This window comes from Cyprinus carpio, chromosome A16, assembly GCF_018340385.1.
Source record: "Cyprinus carpio isolate SPL01 chromosome A16, ASM1834038v1, whole genome shotgun sequence".
NCBI classification, from domain to species: Eukaryota; Metazoa; Chordata; class Actinopteri; order Cypriniformes; family Cyprinidae; genus Cyprinus; species Cyprinus carpio.
Window position 1 is genome coordinate 10,053,619 of NC_056587.1, and position 22,390 is coordinate 10,076,008.

The 22,390-nt window shown below is 37.7% G+C and overlaps 1 protein-coding gene across 1 annotated transcript in view; it reads right to left on the reverse strand.

The window, feature by feature from the left end:
- LOC109106704 (ETS domain-containing transcription factor ERF-like) overlaps nt 1-22,390 on the reverse strand; it is a 68,421-nt gene that overhangs the window by 15,971 nt on the left and 30,060 nt on the right. The window contains 1 exon segment of the mRNA XM_042772568.1: nt 12,467-12,620. The gene's annotated coding sequence lies outside the window, so the exon portion shown is untranslated.

A 22,390-nucleotide genomic window follows, 5' to 3' on the forward strand; every position in this document is an offset into this window, starting at 1 on the left:
TAAAAATAATAATTGAATAACATAATTAATGAATCTATATAAATATCAATGCAATATTTAGCCTAGGCTGTAGTAGCCTATAGGCCTAGCTAGTAATCTCTTTTCTGATTTCTGAAACGGAAACGGGACTAAAAATATGACGAGTTTTGAAACGCTTAAGTTATGGCAAGTTCTTTAAATGTAATGTCATTATTAAAAGACGTTTCCATTGTATCCTTTGTTTGTCTGTGTGTATTAATCGGAACATGACGCAACTTCTCATTATCAAGTTATTCATTAAGGCACATGCACCACCAAGCCCCGTATAGTTTATTTGCATAAAAATCCCAGCTGCACATGCCTCAGTCCCTTGCGCAGAAAAGGAAAGCTCTTCTTTCTGTCCTTGTTTAGTGTGTGCTTTTCCAGCTTTTAAAAAAACGAATAGCTCGGAGCCGTAAGTGTGTTTCTGTTCGGCAGTGGTGGTGTAAGTGTATGAGTGTGTGCGCGCGCTTTCGTTTTCTTCCTATTCTATCTACCTCTATCCAGGGAATTGTTCTCAACATTCACAAACACATCGCAAATACCCGCCGGCTTCACAGTATCGATTTCTAATTAGACGGCAGGATAATCGTTGGAGAGAGAGAGATGAAAAAGGGAAGAGGGTGGCAAGAATAAATAAATAAATAAAAAGGTCTCGTGATTAACTGAATTAGTAATAAGAAAAGTAGGCTAAAAAAACAAGAGAGGAATGCAAAATAATGGCCTTAACTACATTCTTGTAGAAACTGCGAACAAAAGGCCATAATATGGAACTATGAAATTAAATGAAAGGATTTTTTAGCACTTCCAGTTTATGATATTTTCTTCTCTATTGCTAAAGAGGTAGGCTATTGGCTTCTCATTGGTATAGGCCTACTCTAGACAGCTGACTGTATATATATATATATATATATATATATATATATATATATATATATATATATATATATACGTTTTAGATGCGTTTCAGTATTTTTAGTTTTAACTAGCCTAATTCTAAGGGGGGAAAAATTAAACTAAAGAGTTTCTGGCCGCATTTCCTACGACTTTTTGTCGTCACTATGAACTTCTCACTCTGTCTCTCTCCATCCTCCTCGTCCACCGTTCCCTCATCCGATACCCTTCTTGACAGTGCGCGTCACAGAGGTTAGTCCGGGGCTCAGGTAGCTCATTTACTTTAATCAAGCTTTCATCACCATCATGCCTGGCGCGCGCACATTCACGACGCTCTTTCTCTCATCCCCTTTTCTTCCTTTAATTTTTCGTATACGGATCTCTCTATCATCTCCATCTCGTTTCCCCCTCACTCTCTCCTCAAGCATATGCTAATAACTCGGGTGAATACACACCTACTTAACCCTTATCTGCTTTATGCTCTCCTCCGTCTTTGGCGCTCTCTGTCATTATGATGGTGATAAAGTGTAGGGTTACTCAAGAGGGCTAAAACAGTGACTGCCCTGCCCCGGACTCAGCGCACACTATCAATCTCCCGGAGTGTTGCTGCAGTCCTGCCTCTGTCTCTGTGTCTTGTGCTGTTTTTATCTATTTCAGTCCTTATCCTACTTGCATTCACGCAACTCTTTATTCCTACGTGCAGTGTAAGGTTAGTAGTATAGGCATAAAAGTAATTTATAAGATGTCTTGTAGCTTTAGATTTTCTGTTTTGTCGAATCTGTTTATGAAGTCGCTTTTAACAGGCATGAAACTTTTTTGTCTTGCCAAAAAAAAAAGAAAAGAAAAAAAACTTTAAGGCAGATGCACGCAGTGAACAAAACACATTGATTTATTCTCTCTCGCTCTCGTATCAGAGATCCGTTAGGATTTCTTTTTTTCCGTTTGTTTGAAGTTCTCGACACGTCTCATTACCGACACGCAAGAATCTCTCGATAAAGGAAGCACGTCTTAAAGGCAGGTTTTCTTCTTCCAGGTGTTGTTTCTGCATATCACGCCCACAATACTATTATTATTATTATTATTATTATTATTATTATTAATATATGCTGTTGTTGATGTTACTTGAATAATAATAATAATAATAATAACGATAATTTTACTTGTTTGCAATATTTTTGATAACCTTCCGAGAATCTTCTTTAATTAATCAGCATTAAAATCATGATGTATCTGAAATGCATTTCTTCAGTAATGTCTATGATGAGAAGGTTCATGGTACAGCAGACGCGTGGCTGGGCGTGTGTCAACCTGTGACGCGATCTGAGGTTTTCCCAAACTAGAAGTACCCTAAACCTTTATAGGAGCTGTCCGGTCCAAAGGGGCTGAACAAAACCTTTACCACTATCTCAGGGAGTTTGTCTCCCTAACACAACAGTGCGAAAATACTGCTGAAGATAAAATGTTGCAAGTCATCTGTGGAGGTATTAGTGAGCATTAAATTATTATGACTGTTGGTAAGTTACAAAAATGTTGATGTTAATTTATACAGAGATTAATAAAAGTGCCCCAAAAAGCATGTAATGACATTTGATGCGATATGTATGATTACAAGGGGTATGTATGATTACAACTACCACTGCCAAAATATGTACTGAAGTCTACAGACGCAGTTCTCAACTCGCCTTTGGAAGAAGAAAGGGACACACGTAACACACACTTACTTTATTTCTTAACCCTTGCAGGGTCACGCATTTCTGATATAAGTAATATCATAATTAAGAATATCTAGATCATAAAAGACTGCAATTAGCTCAGAAAAGGATAGCCTAAATATTTACGCTACGTTGTCTATGTCATGCAGAGACTGCGGTTTTTTTTGTTTCTTTTGGATAATATTTTGTGTATAATGACTTTGCATTAATCAAAATGTACTATTATAGTTTCTGGTTTGACAGTTTTGTTCTTTTCTCTCTTATAAACTGATGAAAAAACGAAAAATATTGTGCTTAGTGCACCGAACCCTAATAAAAATAAGGCAAATATTTGTGAACCCTTGATATTCGTACAATGGAAAGTAAAATTTTACAGCGCTGATGAATTATAATAGAAAATTATAAATAAGATAATTATAAACTTATCAATATTCGGTGTGAAATCATGTGGTTTCCTGAAAATGTTGTAAATGAGGGTCTATTCATAGAAAGAAATTAAATTGTCATTATTTACTAACCCTCATAAAACTGTGTGATGTTCTTTATTCTGTGAAACATACAAGGGGTTAGTTATGGCAGAATGGCCAAGCTGCTATTTTTGTACAGTGAAGGTGAATTTCAAACAAGATTTTCAATAAATATCAACTTAAATTGCATTTAATTGTTCCTCGCACAAAGCTATCCTTTTTGATGCTTTTATAGTGTTGTCTATTCTTGTCCCATCGACTTTCATTGTATGGAAGAGAGCAATATGCACATTTTTCATAACTTAGTGTGTGTTCCACAGAAGAAAGAAAGGTATTTACACATATTAAACATCAGTGTGAGCAAATGATGACAGATTTTTCAACATGATACATGATACATGTTGAATAGTATAAAAACCAGCAGATCACTCTTAAATAGAATTTTTAGAAGTTATCCAGTCCAAATCTGCTGAACTAGGCCAAACTTTCAGTATGTTCATAAAATTCACATATAGTGTACAATGGTTTTGCAATGATCAATATGTATTAAAATGTGCAATGTGTGCATTTGTCCCTAAAAAAATTAGCAAGATCCATTAAAGTAGCAGGTAAAGGGCTGTTCACATATTGAGCATTTCACAGCAACAAATCAACCAGAGATCATTCATTTTCACTGAGAGCTGGCAATTTCTGTGATGTAAGCAAGTAACACCACTGCCAATGCAAATTAAGTGTGTCAAGAAAATTTGCTCCAATATTCTAATGGCTCTAAGGGTCTCTACAATCTATTTCAGATTATGATGCTTTTGGGAAACATAGCCAGGGGCAGTTAGTGAACATCTCAACTTAAGACGTTAGTGGTGTTGATTGAGGTCAAACAAATCCACATGTCCTGTGAAAACCACTTGTTACCTTTTATCAGGTCAAAAATCTGTGCTTGTGTAATCTCATACTTCTGGTTTAGACTCTTTGGTCTAAAAATTGGTGTAGAAATATAGGCTTAAGCATGACAAAACTTGGGGTCCCAAATGAAACCGTGACTGTTCTCGAACTTACAAAGGAGGCAAAGGAAATAAAACTGCTAACCCTTTAACAAGGCTCCAGGATCAAGAAGGTGCTCCAAAAATGACTTTCAACCCCACAGCATTTTTCTTTAACATCTAAATCTTCATCTGTGTCATAGGCATTTATTTGCAGACCCTTTGGAACACTGGAGAGTTGTCTGAATTCTAATCCTCAGATGTTTTATTCGTGTCCCTATAAACACAGTTAAGTTCATCACCATAGCAGCACTGAGGATTGAGGGCTGCAATGCTCTTGAAAATTGTAGCAGAACTGTAGACTAAGAGAGTTACTGCAGCATTTATATACTCACTGTAGTTAAACTTAAATATGAGGATCAATAAACACTGCAGAATAAAGAAAAATACCTTTACTTTTTTTATTTTAAGGAAAAAAAGGAACCTTGGAAACAAACCAAAGTTGTAGGTGTTGTTTAACCATAGAGGGGGCACATAAAAAAGAAAAAGAACGGAGACTCATCAGCATATATGGAAAAAATGATTCAAATTGAGCCCAAAACACAAACTAAACTAAAATTATTCCAAAAATGTTTTTGCATTGTTTTGGTTGAGATAGAACAAATTGAATGGATAGTCATTTTAAGTTGCTTTTGAGCATGTTGAATGGGAACATTGATATTTTATATTATAATACAGCAAATTATTATGGCAATAACCACAAAGCAGGAATTTATCCTATTTACTTTCAGAAACAGAAAGAGCCTTGTTCTGCCTTGTTCCCGCAGGTTTGGAATGACATGAGGGTGAGTAAATGATGACAGAGTTTTCATTTTTAGGTGCACTATCCTTCTAAGATAAAATTCTATCATAAAATAAGAGACATTGCTTAAACTATGGAGCCACCCACAAACTCTTACTACCCTTTGTCTTCAGTCAAACTCGGGACCTTATTTCCACCCTTGTATCCCCCCTCTCCTCCCCCTCAACCAAAGAGCCCACCCCTGCGTGTGTCAAATCGAATCTCCACCTCAGCGCCTACTACACCCGCTGTGTCCATGTATAATACGTCATACACACAGGGAGTGTGCGATGACGGATTACTGAATTAGACGAATAATGACACCTGACACTTCTGTTACCGCTCCCTGAGCTGCCACAGCCAGCGCAGCAGCACTGGTAAATAAAGTCCAGAGATGAGAAAATACAGAGAGAGATGAAGTGGGGGGGGCGGCAGGGAGATGAATGGAGAGAGCGAATGGAGGTGCGTAGGCCTATATACAAAGAGAGATGGAAGGGAAACTAAAGACAAAGTGAATAAGAAACTCAACAAGTCAGCTAGATGGATGTACGAGGGCATTTTTGTTTGCAATCTGCTTTGTTTCATAATAGTTCACTATGGTGTACCTCTGTTTTCAAAACCAATAAACACACGAAAGGAGAGGCTATGTATTGGCTAGACTTTAGGTGCTGGTAGTGTCCACACAACTTGAGTTGCATGTGTGTGGCCTGACCTATAGTGAGTACACCAAGATCTTGGCCTGAAGTTGTGTAGATATGTACAAAAATATGTACAGAGAATAGTTCACCCAAAAATGAAAACAAAATTTTATCTGTGCAAGTTATAAACATATTTTGAAAAATGTTACAGCTGTTTTTGTCTTTACAATGAAAGTCCAAAACAACACTAGGCCCCATTGACTGTCATTGTATGAAAAAAAAAAAATTTGTTTTGCAGAATAAAGTCATACAGGTTTGGATCAACACTGTAAACAATGACATGATTTTCATTACTGGGTGAACGGTCGCTTTTATGCTATAGGAGAACGGTAGAGAGAAGAGATGTTCTATGCTACAGTACATTTAAAATCCTTGGATTGGCCTACACCAAAATTACACCATCATACAAACATTTTTAACAGATCAAATAACTGTCATAAAATGTTGTGTATGCAAAACACAACAGAAGTTTTTTATGGCATCTACAGGTTTGAGGCAACATGACACCCACATAACCTCTATGAGAATGTGTGTGAGAGAGAGACAGAAATGGAGAGAGTAGGGAGCCAGAAAGAAATATTGACAAAGCCTAGATATACACATAAATCACTGAGTGTGACCTGCCCGGCTCTTGTATTTTATAGCTATGCTCTGTGCTGGCGGAACAAGATGACAGCTGAGTTCCTTCAACGGAAAATATGGTGCCTCTCTTGTTTTCTCCATCTCCCTCCATCGTTCCTGTTCTCTGTCTATCCCTCTTTATATTACTCTTGTCACCTCACAATTTTGTTCTCTTCCCCTCCTCCCTGTTTTTTTATGGTTGCCCTCTGTTCTCTTGCCATACATGTTTCTTTTTGCTACTTATCTTTGTTGCCCTTTTTGATGGCTATTTTTCTTTTTGTTTACCTCAGTGTCTCTATCTTTTGCTTTTGGCCATTTTCTCTATTTGTGCTACAGGTTCCTCAGCATTGCTTTTGTCTTTTTTATCTCTTCCTATCACTGGACATTTATTTGATATGAAATGTATGCTACCGTTCAAAAGTTTGAGGTCAGTAAGACTTTTTAATGTCTTTGAAAGATGTCTCATATTTTCACCAAGGCTGCATTTATTTGATCAAAAAATACAGTAAAAACTGTAATATTGTGAAACATTCTTCAGTCTTTCAGTGTCACATGATCCTTGCTGATTTGCTGCTCATGAAACATTTCTTATTTTCAATGTTGAAAACAATTGCGCTGTTCTTTGATGAATAGAAAGTTCAAAAGAAAAGCATTTATTTGAAATAAATAACATTCTGCTGAAAACATTCAAGTTTCTTTGTGCTATTTTTCTTTGTCGCTCATTTTTTGATACTTCTCTCTTTGTACTTCAATGTGTCTATCTTTTTCTCTCTGACATTTCTACAGTTTCATCTGTGTTACTTTTCTCTCAAATATCTAATTTTCACTGGACCTTCTGTTTCATCTGCCATCTTGTAACTTAAAGGCTACAGAATGGGAAGTGGAACTTGTAGGTTCACATCTCTTTCTATAAGCTACTCCTTCCTGCTTCACATTTGATATGAAATAAAAACAACAAAATATGAAAATAGACCAATATAACAAACTACAAATGCATATTAAATACATATAAAAGCTAAGCGTCAACTTGTACCTTTAGGCCTTATCTTTTTCACCCTCATTTGTTTTGCTTGTTCCTCACCACTTCCCTCTCACACTCTACATTCCAGCCACCCCTCCCGCCTCCTTCCGCAGCCCGAGCACAGAGCCCCAAGTGTCGGAATCAATTAAGAGTGAGCGCCGTCGCGCCCGTTCCTTCACGGAGGTAAATATTAAACTGCAAGGAACGGCGGACAGAGAGAGAGAAAGAGAAAGAGAAAGAGGAGGGAGCTGAGAGCGAGCCCTCCGTCCCTAATCCACCGCATCGATCAGCCGGGGATGAGGGTAATATATTATTTTGACAAGATACGATCCTCCGACGCGCACCGCTATCCCCGGCGATCGATTTCTTTTTCTCTCTCCTTTTTTTTCTTTTTCTTTTTTCCCTTCAGCAGTGGGGACACTGCGTGTGCTCCTCTGTTTTGTTGTTAGTCGCTGTGTGTGCAAGTGTGACTGAGCGAAACAGTGTGAAGCCTACAATAGTTGAGGAAACGCCTGGAGAAAACTTCTCATCTGAGCGACACGACAAAACCATAGCAGACGTGAAGTCTTAATAATGTCATTATGGCGTTGTCTAAGGAACATAAATTTCATAGTGATCACCAAGTTTCCTGGTCGTCAAAGACAAACCAGCTCATAAAGAGGCAGAGGAAAGTCATTCACTTGTGCTAGAAGAAACAGAAGAGTATTGAATGATAAGACTTCAAAAATATATGAAAGCTTTTCCACTTGAGATTTCCATATTTTGGGTGATGCTGACCAATTGTAAAGTTAAGCGTCTGGCCCCTCCGGTCCTCTGTGCTCTTTTGCCTTCACTCTATATCGCTTTGTAAACTGTGTCTAAATGCTAAATTCCCAGATCAATTTTTTTTTCATTCAACCTCTCCCCCCATCCCTTTGTGCCCGCTGCCCCCTGCCTCCGCCTTCGAAATGGATTGAAGTTCACTGTCTCTTAGCACGCACAGTCTGTGGTGTGCTCGCGTGAATGTGTTCATGTGTGAACAAGCACACTGAGATTTATTAATCTATGAAGGCAGGTAAAGGCAGAAACATCTAGTAAATCAGCTTGTTTCATAATTTTCAGCCACTACGCAGAAGGGTGCTCTGCCTACCGGAGCACTCAAGCACCAGTCTGTCTTTCGTTCACTCTCTCCCTTTTTTATTGTGCCATTTTCTGCCACTTCGGCTGCTGTGAGGGAGGCAGTAATGCAGTCACTGTACCTCTGCAGCCCCCTGCTGTGTGTGCAAGTGACTTGGCCTGTAAGGAGAGGGGGGAGACGTGGGGTCAAGGTGAGCTCTAATACACTATTGATCCGCCCCAATTGAAAACCTGATGGAAATTTTACCCCCCTCACCCTCCCCTTTTCTCCTTCCCATCTGTGTATCTCTGTCTTTCCCTTGTCTTTCTTTTTTTTCTCTGTCCCTAGTGAACAACTTCTTCTGTGCTTCCTCCCTTTTTGCAAATTAGATCCTACCCAGAGGCTATCTTTGTAGCATCTTTTTCTCTCATGTTGTCCCCCTTTTCTCCTTCTTTGTCCCGTTTTACATCTTTACACTTTGGAGACATCTAACCCAGTTTCTTGTTTCTTCTCATTTGAAAAGAGACTGTCACAAAGAGACTCTTTTCTCCCTAAGTTTGTCTTTTTGAGGTACTGTATATGTAGATCATGTTTTTGAATGTATTTAAACATGAGTGAGTAAATAAGAGACAAGATAACACACACACACACACACACACACACACACACAGCATGAGTAGTGTGGCAGTATGGTCATCAGTGCAGTGTATTAAATGCCATTGTGGGTTTGGCCTCAGGGCTGCACAGCGATCCCTCAGCAGGAAGAGCCAGTCGATAGCACTCCAACCTGGTCAACAATGAGCAACACTCCACAAAATCTGTGTCAACACTTTTGTATTTTCACTTCTGGTAAAGTGGAAAATGAGACGGACTTCATCCATCATGTTTTAAAGATCTCTCTCTTTCTCTGTCTCTTTCTGTTTAATGTTACTATGGTGCGACCAATAATACATATGTCAAGGTTGGGGAACATCCATGAGAATTTTTGAATTTGACAGAATTCAAGAAATTCAACATAGGTAATGCATTCTGGGAACTGAAGCGTTCTTCCACCCTGGTTAATTTAATTAAATATAATGAAAAATATCAAAAACAGTTGCTATTTTAAATATTTATCTATCTGTCTGTCTATCAGGCTTATAAATCTTCAAATGACAAAGGGTTAGGGTTAAACCTAACCTAACCCAAACGTCTAACCCTAACCCTAACTTTTTCAAAATGTACAAATAAGCCCTTGTCAACAAAAGTCAACATTTAAAGTTTGCCTTAAAAACCTTACTTTTAAAAAGAAGTACAAGTTAAAAGGAGTTTTGTTAAATTTCAGTTAATCTGAATTTTATTTCTTTACATAGAAAGTGAATCCATCCTGTTTGCTAACTCAAATTCGGCAGCTGGTCTGGAATTGAAAATGCATTCCCAATTAATTTCAGAATGGTGTACAATTCTGTCATCCTATAAATCCTACAAACATAAGGCTTGAAACACACTGGATTTCTTAATGACCCTGTTCCCCTACAATAATTGGTCAATTTAACGACTAGATTACGCCTGAAGATTGTGTTGACAAAAAAGAAGGATCTCAGTAAAAGAGAATGAGTGAAAAACACAAAGACTCTTCATTCAGCATCTCTTTGCTTTGACCTTTCCCTGCTTGCATAGCTGTTAATTACTTTGTAGAACAATCTGCGAGATAAAACTGTCTCTCTGTGTGCACGCAAGAGCTTCCAGGTGTGATTTATGTTCTGTTGTGTATCTGTCAGGTGGTAGTGCTATCTGTATCACAATCTCCCTGTGGACGCAGAAACATTACACATTTGGTGAGACCCTGTGTCGACCTGTAGCCTGTGATACACATCTGGAACATCAATGACCATGATACACACGAAGGATGAGGAATGAGACGCTGCTGGACAGAAAGACTGAAGCATGAGGGACAATAATCAAGGTTATTCTATGTCTTATTCCTACTAACACAGGTTTTATGTGCTAAAGAGCCAAATAAACCCAAAATAATCACATTTTCTCTTTCTCTTTTTATCTCACTCTCTCTTTTTCTTTCTCTCTCTCTCAGAGAGTCTTAGCTTAATTGCTTTTAAACCGGATTAATGACTGACCAGGGACATGTTGCCTTAATCTCTGCTCTTGTAAAGCTGCTGTATGTCTCGGCTGTGCCTTCTTCCTTTCCTGTCCTCATCCATCCTCTAAAACCACTTACTCTTCGTCTCCCCTCACCCGCAGTTTCACTCAGTCACCATCAGTCTCCCTGTCCTTCTATTGCTCTGTCTTTCCTAAGCACCGTTCCTGTTTCTTCTGCACACTATAACTCAATTCCGTTATGCCATTTGTCTCTCGGTCTCTCTTCTGCTTTTCGCTGATGTATTCTTATCTTTTACTTTCATCTCTAGCTCTGTCCGAGTTATGAGTTCACTTACTTATAAGTGCACACACACTCAAACCCCTCTGTTGTGTGTGTGTGTATGCTGTAGTCGTGATGCATGGCCAGTCGTGGAGTCTTGTATTAGCACATGTCGATGGGAGCTTGTCATTGCCTCCTAAGTGTTTTGGCAATACTAGGGATCTCCTGTCATGCCAGTGCAACTAATCTCAGTCGAATTACATTGAGCTGGTATTGAGACGGTGAGAGAAGACAAGAGTACGAGGCTGTGTACTTGACTAAGCACCTCTCATGGCCAATATGTGTTAGAATGTGTGTTTGCTACAGTCCTTAATATCAAAAATCATAATTATATATATGTAATGTAATACGACTGAGATTAGTTGCTATATATAGATATAAAAAAAAGTTTCACAATATCTTCTTTTGTGTTTCACAGAACAACTGAAGTCATACAGGTTCAGAACAATATCAGGTAAGTAAATGATAGATGGATTTTACTTAACCATAGAAGGCTTGAATTCAGTGTACTGCTAAATTACTTTAGGAATTTAAGGGATGGTTTGGGATCTCTTTCTCTCTCCACACTCTTCTGTCTGTTCCAAAAGCCTAATATGTCTAACCTCTGAACTCTTTTATTTAACCTACAACCTCTCTTCTATACCCTTCTCTCCAACTTTCTCTCAAGCCTACGGTCTCTTTCTCTCCCGCGGACATTTCTATCTCCTTCTCTCCCCTTGCGGTTGCCATCAGGATTAAACAGTTATCTCAGAGGCCCTCTATCGCCCCTAAATACTGCGGATGATAAGACTCGCTTGGATTTGTCAAATTGGGGGCCATCGATTAACTGACCTTTCCTTACTCTCAGGCTCCCAGGCACTCTCCACACCGCAGACAAGCCAGATAGAGAGATAGATGGATATATATTGGTGTTATTATTGTGTACAAGTTTGTAGCTACCAGGGGTGCATGAGGAGGACCAGATAGGAAGAAAGAACACAATGGGGAGGGAGTAGGGACAGAGCAGGATGTGGGAAAGGAGAAAAATGCCTTTGCTTTTCAAAGTGTTGGAAAAAACTAAAAAGTTGTATGCCTAAAAACACAAAAATTTGATTATTTTTTTTAAGCCATCTAAATCCTTTTTATATTTTTTGAACACACTGTAAATGTATTGTTATGTAATATAAAGTTTGCTTCATAAAGTAACATTAACTGATTATTCTCAGTTTGAAAGATATTACCATAAAATATTACTGATTATCAACCTGATTACATTAAAAGTATTTTCTCAGGTTAGGTCAGGTTAAATTAGATTAATAAGGTAACAGCCGCATGCTTTAAAGTGTATCTGAATTAACTGTTAATTCATTAATTTGTCTTTACAATTTGTTAATATCCCATATACAAGATGGAAGCATAAAAAAGGATAACAATTCAACACAACAATATCAGCATTTAACTTGTGAGATAGCCTACCCATTTTAAACTTTTTTTTTCACCGCAGGGGACTGTATATTTCAATCCTTACAAATGGAAAAACAGATGCTGCGAATTATGCTGTATGCTTGACAACCTGTTGTGAACAAACGATGCGATTTCTCACTAGAATGCATCGCGCAGCATTTACGAAGCAAAATAGATGCGTGATGTAAAGAGATGCGGGTGTTTCCTGCTATAACAGCAGACCCGAGTGTGTGTGTGTGTGTTACGGAGCTGAACTTACCAGCACTCCCAAGTGGCCTCGCCTCAGACGGAAACCAAGGGCCGGAGCCGGCACCGTGGCTGCTGGCTGTAGGATGGACCGAGAATCTCTGGGCTTTATCTGATCCAATTCGGAGAGCAAAGATTGTGCTGTTCCGTGCAGTATAATCGGTGCGCTGAAACGGCAAATTAAATTGTTGATAAAAACAAAATGTATAACTTTTTTTTAAACTCTCTTTGTTAATTGTTAATTGTTATTCTTTAACAAATATAGCTTCCTGCAGGTAACTGCAATTGTAAAAGCAAGAATTACATGTTAAACAGCGTATAACCTCATAACATCAATCACTTATTTTAGTGAATGTGACAGCAAAGAGTTGGAAAGCTTTTCCCCCCTAACAGTTTCCTACGATATGCAAGATTTCTGTGCAAGTTTGTTCGGGAATTTAAATCAATTTAATTTACTTAAATCAGTTCATTTTACGCCATAAAAACAGATTCTCTAACATCATGTTCGGAACAGGCCTAAAGCAGAGTACAACTTTAAATATGAATAAAAAATAAATAAATACATGAACTACTCACACTGCTTTTTCGAGGTATTGTACTTCGCTAATTATCCGATGCAGTAATTTTACAAAGAGACATCGCCCTGGAGTTGCAGTAGCCTATCCGTGTTGAGCTAAAAGAGCTCTAAAAGAGCAAAAATTACACATTATAAAGTTTGACGTTAAACAAGAATAGAAAAAAAAACGGATTCGCTTTACATTAAAAAAAATATCAGAGAATTGTTTATAACAGCATGGCTCATAATTATAAATAAAAAGGCAATCTAAAGACTTTTCAGAAATGGAGAATCAGAAGAAAACATACAAAATGTGTTGGATTAAAAAAGTGAAAAAAAGGGACATGATAAATTTGTAAAGGTAAATAACAGTTTTCGTATACGAATGTTTACAGAATGCAAAATACTTTAAAATAAAATAACTTAATTGTATGAAGATAATTATTTACACTATTTTTAGAATTATTGATGATATTAGAAATTATTATTAATTATATTATTAGTATCATTGCTATTATTATGCCTATTAACACAACCATGTCAGTCACATTAATACATTTACATATTATCATTATCAGCTACAGTATTACGAAGCATCGTGACTCCAAACAAAGTTTGGCCAGGTGAGCGGTTTCGGTATCGCGGACCAAGCAAAGGCAGTGTTGGGATAGAGGGAGGGGGAGGAACTGAGTGATGTGGAGAGGAGAGATATCCCCAAATGCCATTTAATGTCGGAAATATTTCCAACAAATATTGACAGAGAGATAGACGCAGGAGGGAGCCGCAGAGGAACGGCCCAGGCGGGCATGTGATTGCATTAATGGATGTTTTGGATATTGTCCAAATTCGTGGACTGACATCCTGCGGTTAATTAGTTTGATTGAAATCAAATAATGTGAAAACACGTAAAGAATGCAGTGAACTCAGAAGATGCAATAGGCCCTACATGTTAAAGGACTGAGAGTACGGACTCAAAATTACAATTAGGGACATTTACATCAAGTGACAAAAAAATCAAAATCCCCGTAATTCTCAATCGGTTATTTTTTTTTCACAATTATTTTGTGGAATAATAATAATAATTATCATTATTATTATTATTATTATTATTATTATTATTATTATTATTATTATCATCATTATTATTGCTTTATTATTATATAATTATTATAAATATTAATAGTATACCTATTAGTCTGAAAAAAAATAGCTATGCTTATTAGGCTACTTATACGACTATTTCAGTAACTGACAAAAAACGCACACAAAAATAACTTATGAAAATTAAAATATTACTCTGCCTCAGCCGGCAGATGCGTATGCTACTTTAAGTTATTATTTTAAGCTTCGAATTGAACATATGAAACAAATTCCAAAAAAGTATGCTACATAGGCTATTATTAGCTACCGACGAAAGCATGGTTTTAATAAATTGTATTTAATAATATTTATATATAAGACGATATGTTTCCAATTAGGCCTACTATAAGAGCTGCAAAATAATATCGTTTCGTTTTCATTTCTATATTAAAAATCGAATTAATTGATTTATAAAATCCGAATTCTCTGAATCATCAAATTGATTAACATTATTACAGTGTAATATTTAGCATATAAGTCACATTCGAGGTCTCTTTTATTCAACACTTTCAATATTTAGTTCAGTGTTGAAACTCTACAGCTTCAGATGGTCACCAACGAACTTTATGAGATGAGCAGAGTCAGGGCTGTAAAGTAAACGAAAAGAGCAAAAACAAACGCCAAGCGACTTTGCAGTTTTCAGGACTCGCGCGTTTTTATAGTGAATAATTCAACAAATCTCAAAAAACACACACACACACACACACACACAAAAAACAGAATCTTTTAGTATATATATTTATTCACAAAAGCAGTTTTATTCAGTATTATATATATATATATATATATATATATATATATATATATATAAATAATAAAACCATGGACGGATCAGTAGGCTACATCTGAAGTTATTCAAGCTAAATATGTTTATTTAATTATTTATTTGTTTGTATTTATTTTTTATTTATTTTTTTATTTAGATGAATAGGCTACTGTGCTAACGTGGATATAAATCAGATATCGGCTGGGGAAAACATTTTGATGCAACTCTTTTTAAACAAACTAACCAAATTATGGATTAAATTCAGTCTCAGCCTAGTCGAACTCTTGAAGATGTAACGGGAACATATTGTGCAGGATGCTTTAAAGTTTTCCGACAATAACAGTTTTAATATAACATGTGCTGAATTATTTGCGCAGGTGCAAACAAAAAAGTTTTCAAGTTCCAGATTTCTGGCCACAACGCTATAGCCTAGGTTATATATTAAATTTTGACAAAAACTACAATGATATTCCAAATTAAACGCCATAACACATGCCTAACCTTTTATTTAAAAAGTCCATTCTTGAATAAAAATGTAGTATTCTAGTAAATTTTCCAAACTTGTACATTTCCTTGAAAATAATCAAAACCGGTGACTAAGCAGCGGAAAAAATGTATCCAAGTAAATATGGGTAGAAAGTGAATTTAGTCCTCTCTCGCATTTGACCAGTGACCAACATGACAAGGATGAATGAATGGAGCAGCACACGTTATGCACTTGTGAGAGTAAATTGAGCTCGGTCATTCGGCAGATCGAAGGGATACACACACACCCGGCGCTTAGTCCACATTAAACGTCTCTAGTTGCCGTGAGAGTGACTGTTTAATTGACTGATTGATAGTGTGGCGTGTAGGTGAGGGCTCCATGAACAGCGTTAACAAATAGAGACACTTAACAGCTAATCCGACTTGGCACGGACCACACGGCTCGCGAGGATGTTTGCGAGTGTGCACGCGGAGTTCAGCGCTTTTCACAATTACACAAAAGTCAAATGATCTGTTAGTGTACAATTTCATCATAATACCTCATTTAAATTTACGAAAAAACAGCTAAAAAAACACAAACTAACAAGAAATGTTTCGTACTTAAGTTTAAATATTTTAAATAATGGGCTAATAATAATAATATAATAGTAATAATAACCTAATAATTAAATAGGCAACTAAAACGCATCCATAAAATATGAGTATTGTCAAAAGCGACCAAAAGTTACTAAATATCACCACTTTGTAAAAAGTCATCGTAAACGTTTTTCTGACACAAAGCGGACGACATACCTCAGAGTTTCCTGATCTTGTTCTCCAACCGTCCAAAGTAGAAACTATCTGACCCGTGTGCGCTTTCACTTTCCTGGTGTGTGATCCGGGGCGCGCGGAGCCGGGAACCGTGGAAGCACCTCTACACTAATAACCACGACCGAGGGAACTGAATGAGAGGGAGGGAGGGCGCTGAGGAGGTGTGCATCTCTCGGTAAGTAGTTAATTAGTAAATCCCCATTCGCTGTGCCTCGGGTCGGTTTGTTTTCCCCGGTCGACAAGCCGAGAGGAAAGAGAATTTGAAGTAGGATTCGACCCGTTTCCGCTCCTCTGTCTCGTATATGAAGTGCGTGCGTGTGTGTTTGTGTGTGTTGTCTTCCCTCCTCCCTCCCTTCTTCTCTCCCTATCATTCTTTTCGCCAGAAAATCCCCTTTACTGTCGTCCTAACATTCTCGCATACACAACTACTCGCGATTCTCCAGATACTGCAACGCTACTTTCATCTTAACACTCCGCAGCAAAATATTTCAAGTATCTGGATTATCATCTCCTCAAGTTGGTTTCGCCAATAGAGCTATTCCACCGACCTTAACACCTTTGCTGGTGGTGCATGAAATGAGAGAGCATGCTAAAATTTTAGGGTCATTTCAAGACTTAATCTTAATCCAGGATCAGATGATTTAATTGTCAAAGTGCTGAAAACCTGGAACACTGGAAACCTTAAGTACAAATCTAGAGCTGATCTCACTAGCATTTACCCAGATTCTAGACTTTGAAGAGAAGTAACATCACTTCAAGTCTTCACGGTCTTTTTCTAAGCCATTGACTGCACCTAACAAATTTAAATGACTTAATTGATCCGCTACGTAATAATCCATTAGGTAAACCTGGAACCCACTGGGGTGTGGAAGAAGGCATATGATGAGTCCAGGAGCGGATGCATAAAAAGAATGAAACGAGAAAGATGGATTGTGAGCGAAAGGATACAAAGGTTCTGCCAATTATACAGCCTCAAACATTATTAACCTGACTTGTACTTTACCGTCATGTACCTCTTTATCGCCCTCTAGTGAACACTGACTAGAGAGGGTCACAAGTTAATTCTCATGCGAATCAGCGTTACAAGCTCAGAAATAAATGACTGCTTATTAAAAACTGATTTCTGAAAAGGTTAATATATGAATATCATGTAAAATAAGTAAAGACTATATGTATTTTTTATATCGTATTATACATTTCTTTTATGTACTATGGAGAATAAAAAATAAATATATTTAGAAGTATATTCTCCTTTTTTGGGTCATATAGATCAAATATCACTAGCAATATGGATCATATATCACTAGCAATTTGGATCATATATCACTAGCAATGGTAAGGTAATGGGTTTGATTCCCAGGTATCACACAACATGGTTAAAATACACATGGAATGAACTGTCACATTTTCCAAATGTTCAGTGAGAGGATGCAAATACGACCCCAGACACATGTAATAGACTCTAATGTTCTGTGTATTACAGGCCTCTCTGATGGTATTATGAATGCAAGGTGTGTGCTTTGCTGTAATGTCAGTGACTGTGGTGACAACTGATGGTGCATCTATTAGCTGGGAGGGGGAAGTCTGACCTATCCCATTATCAGTGATTGAGGTTATTCGTATAGGTAGAGCTGAGATTTTTAAAGCTCACTTTGCACTGTATGGATTTACTGTCTACTTCCTTACTGTATGGTTTATTACTTTACAATGTGGATCCGATTCACAATCACATCATGTTGGCAAAGGACATATTGTGCTGCAGTTGTATAATCATGCTCAATTTAGGTTTCTATGGATTTTTTTTAGATATTAAATATAAGCTTGAATAAAAGCAATTTGGTTTTGAATGCACATTTAAATAAACAAATGAATAATTATTATTTTATTTTCCATTTTGATCACTGAAATCATACTCATCCCCCCCAAGCCTCTGTACATCTTTAGATGCAAATGGATAAAACAAGGTACAACAAATAGAAAGAGAAATAGAAATAAAAGGAAAGAAAAGAGGAAGAACAGACAAGCTGTGAGAGAACTGAAAAGAGGGATGGGAAAACGAAGAGAAAAGGAGAGGGTAAGAGAGCAAGAAAGAGCTCCAGTCCCCAGTCTTAATCTGAGCAGGTCTGATCAATAGCCCATTTCCCATTGTTGCCAGAGCTCTTCGATCGCTACACCACCGAATTAACACACCCACTTTAATCTGGAGGGGAGACGGGCCCCATGGGTTGGGGGTGGGGGTTGTTGTTAGGTGCTGGGGTTCAGAGTGGTCCGTTTGTGGGGTTGGAGGACTATGGGGGGCAGGGGTAGCAGCTGTGGAGGCATCCTCAAATGAAATCAAATCTAATTGTTATCACTGTTGGGCCTGGTGTTATTACTACTACTGTTTACAATTATTTCTAACTGCATTGCCTTTTCTGGGCTGCCTCTCTCTCCAGCAACTGAGCATGAGGCAAACTGGACATTTATAAGCACTATGAAAGTATTAGGCCGGTAATGGTTATAATAATTGTTACCAGTGGATGCTCTAGTGCTGGTAAAATAGCAATAGCCTAAACAGCTAAAAGTAAGATCAGTGCAACCAGCTTCTGAAGTCAATATATCACACTGTAGCTTTCACTATTCTCCTATGATTTACTACACCTGCTGCCTCAGTCTAATGAAGAATTTTTAGATTGTACAATGTCATCAACTCATAAAATCGAAGTAGTGAGACCTGGTTTGCCTTGGGAGTAGCAGAGTAAAGAGCAAACAAAAGGACATGCTACTGCAAACATATTTTACTATGTAAATACAGGTGATCGTAAAGTCGACAAACAATATACCTCCCTTTCTCCTATACGTTCAAAATACTTGACAAAAGACTTAAATATAATGTGTATTGACACCTACACAACTTTAATGAAAGACAAAGTAGCATGGTTTAATTTATTTGACTTGATTTACATATTGGCAACCTATTGCCAATGTAAGTATTTTATATACAGAAAAAATAGCTTCCAAATCCTTTATTTTAAGTATAAAAATAACTGAAAGCTACAAATAACAGAGATTCAATTGCCTTCTTAAAAAACAGACATTTATCAAACTTTGACTATTCTGTCAAGTTTCAAGTTTTAAATACACTTTAGGAAAAAGATTTTGTGGACAAATTGGCAACTTGAAAAGTTGAACAACAGTCCATTTTCATCAAAACAGAGGTAATTAATATCACAGTCATGTTAATAAGTTCATCCTGTTAATTTTTGTTTTTCAATTTTAAACCTTATTACTTGATTGGACAAAAGTTTGGACTCGTAATAAAATCTGCACCAAAATCATGCTAGGAATTCAATCAATTTCATATTCGCTAAATGCCAGAACAATACTCTCTCAAGCATTGCATTATTTGATATTTGTTTTTATGTATTAGCCCAAAGCAAGACATTTGCATCCGCCATAAACTTTTAAACGATTCTTTCTCTGAGAGCTCACAACTCCACACAGCTTATCTGTGCAGTCCAGCAGCCCACCAGAGTCTGTTCTCGTCACGCTTCCATGTGCACTATTTCATATCAAAGTCATTTTCTTGTTTGCTAAGTGATTTAATTGAGGGTAATTAGGCATGCTTCTCGAGTGGATAGAGCTGTGTGTGGCTAACTTGGGTTAAATTAGCTTCAGTTCAGCTGTGAAATATAGGGTTAAGTGGGGGGAAAGGAAGGGAGGTAGGGTGGACAGCAATGAAAGTGCTGTTCCTTTATTTTGAACTTTAACATTAAGGATTAAGATAAACTTAAAGGGATAGTTCACCCAAAAATGAAAATTCTGTCATCATTTACCCACCCTCATATTGTTCTAAACCTTATGTTGAACATAAAAGAAGATATTTTGAAGATTGCTGGTAATCAAACATTTAACATTGCCATAACATTTATCCAATGCGAAACATGGAATGAACATTGAGAAGAAAGTTTTGTTGTATAGGGGTTTCCTCACTCCTATATCTTGCTGTACATAATATTATAATAAATCTTTGTAAACTGGAAACCTACTAGGTCTTAAACCCAACAACGGTATGGCAAAAGTAACTAGCAAAGTACTCAATCTGTTGTCCAATCAATTTAACTAGCCTTAAGTGCCCAATCTGACCATCACAGTTTTAAGTCCACTGCACAGATATCACTTTAAGCACCCAGCTGCTGAATAAAACCACTATCCTGATTTTCGTTAACTCTTACTTAAACCCTCTGGAAGCCCATAAATGTCTCAAAGCTATAAAAGGAATGAGGAATGATGTGGTCATTGACTGCAGAGCAGTGTGCTGTCATCACTGCAATAAATGGGGGAGAAGGGCATATTCAAGTAAAGCGTTATGAGTGTTTTATACTCACTGGAGCAGTAATGTGTCTGTTATATCCTCCATAAATTTTGGCTTATAAGCTTAGCAGACATGCTTGTGTGCCTGAGCTGAACTCTGGGAGAAGCTAAACTACATTTCCCATCATGCCTAACGAGAGCTATAAACAACATTGGTTGACACCATACATCAAGAAGTAACTGCCACAGGTACACTACAAGACTTATTGACATACTTAAGATTTAATGACATCTTCTGAAGATATGCCAATCATCAGTTGTATTGGGATTCAGAAAGTAGAAACACATCTATCAGATTTTTCAAATTACTGATGGTTGGTTGAAGGCCTGACTGCTACTGATCCAAGTGAAAGAGAAAAAGCGTTTAAAAACAGCATTTTGGCCCCCATAAATTTTCAAAGTTTCAAGTTGATTTGAAAAAATCTACTCAAAGCACAATTTTGCACAAGATACATATATGAAATAAAATATCACATTTAGGTGCAAAATACTACACGTCCTCACTACATATCATCTTGTTTGTAGGTTAGAATAATGCAAAGGAAAGGGTTTTGATAAATCTACAATACACTCTTCCTTTTAAACCTTGAATTAAGATTAGTCCAGCACTAACTTAAAAGTTCAAAACAAAACATGACAATGAACAGTGAGCACAAGGAATCATAACCAATAAAGCGAGTGCAGGTGTACCGTGCCTCACCTTTTAATTCCCCTTCCTTTCTCACCCTTTCCCATCGCGCCGCTACGCACCCCGCGGCTATAAAACACCACACTGCGTAATGTGACACGTTTTTCTAATCATTGTCATGAAAAGTAAAATGCTGTCTGCAACAGGGGCAAATTCACAGACACGCAAGGTGCCAGCATCCTGTTACGCTCACTCAGTCATTCAGTACGGACAAGTTAGCCTATTTTTCCTGTAAATGAACGTTCTGTGGTTTGAAGCCGCGACTGAACTCAAGAGTCTACAGTCAAAAAGTAAAGAGCTTTACTCACCTGCCGCTGCGCATTCACATCGACTTAACACTTGGCTGTCCGGGGTCCCGTGGATAGCAATGTCTGCAACCCACAACAGCGACTGGAAACCACAGAAAATCAACTTGTGCATTAAGTTGGGTTTTGTCACTCCGAATTACCGTTCACAATGAGGCAACATTTGTGATATGGCTGATAAAGTGCGACGAGTGAGCACGAGACAAAACACAAATGTAAACAAAACTAAGGAGGAAAAGAAAAAGATAAAAGAGTTTCCTTTAGGATCACGAATTTGGTAATGAAAGAAAATTACGCCCACCCCATAGGTTTCTTTAGTCCCTCGCAAGTCCGCCCGCAAAGTGTACAGGATGTGTTGGAAAGAGTGAGCTCAAACTGAACTGCACACGAGGAGTCGCGCGCTAATGTAACCTACGACGAGCTGGAGCGCACCGGTGAACAGAGGAGGAGAGAGGGGGGACATGTCACGGAGGACCAAGAAGATAGGTCAAAGGGGGATGGAGGAGGTAAAGTGTATGGGGTACATTCCCTAAAGCTAAGCTAATCGCGGTTTGGGAGCGTTCGCTAGTCTGCACCTGGTCTCGCGCTAAAGGGTCAGAAAATTGACCGGCGACTGAGAGCGAAAACGGAGAACGCCGCGGAAAATATATGTAGACAGTGGGCAGATAGGAGATCGATCGGGTTATAATTTTGTCTAAAGTCGGGGAAAAGAAAGTTCATGGAGGAATGAAATTTGAAAACATGGCGAATCCCGTCGCCCTAAATAAGTTTCGATCTTTTGGAATAGAGTGTAGATAATATTTGGTTGGACGTTTGATGGAAAAGGATTTTTC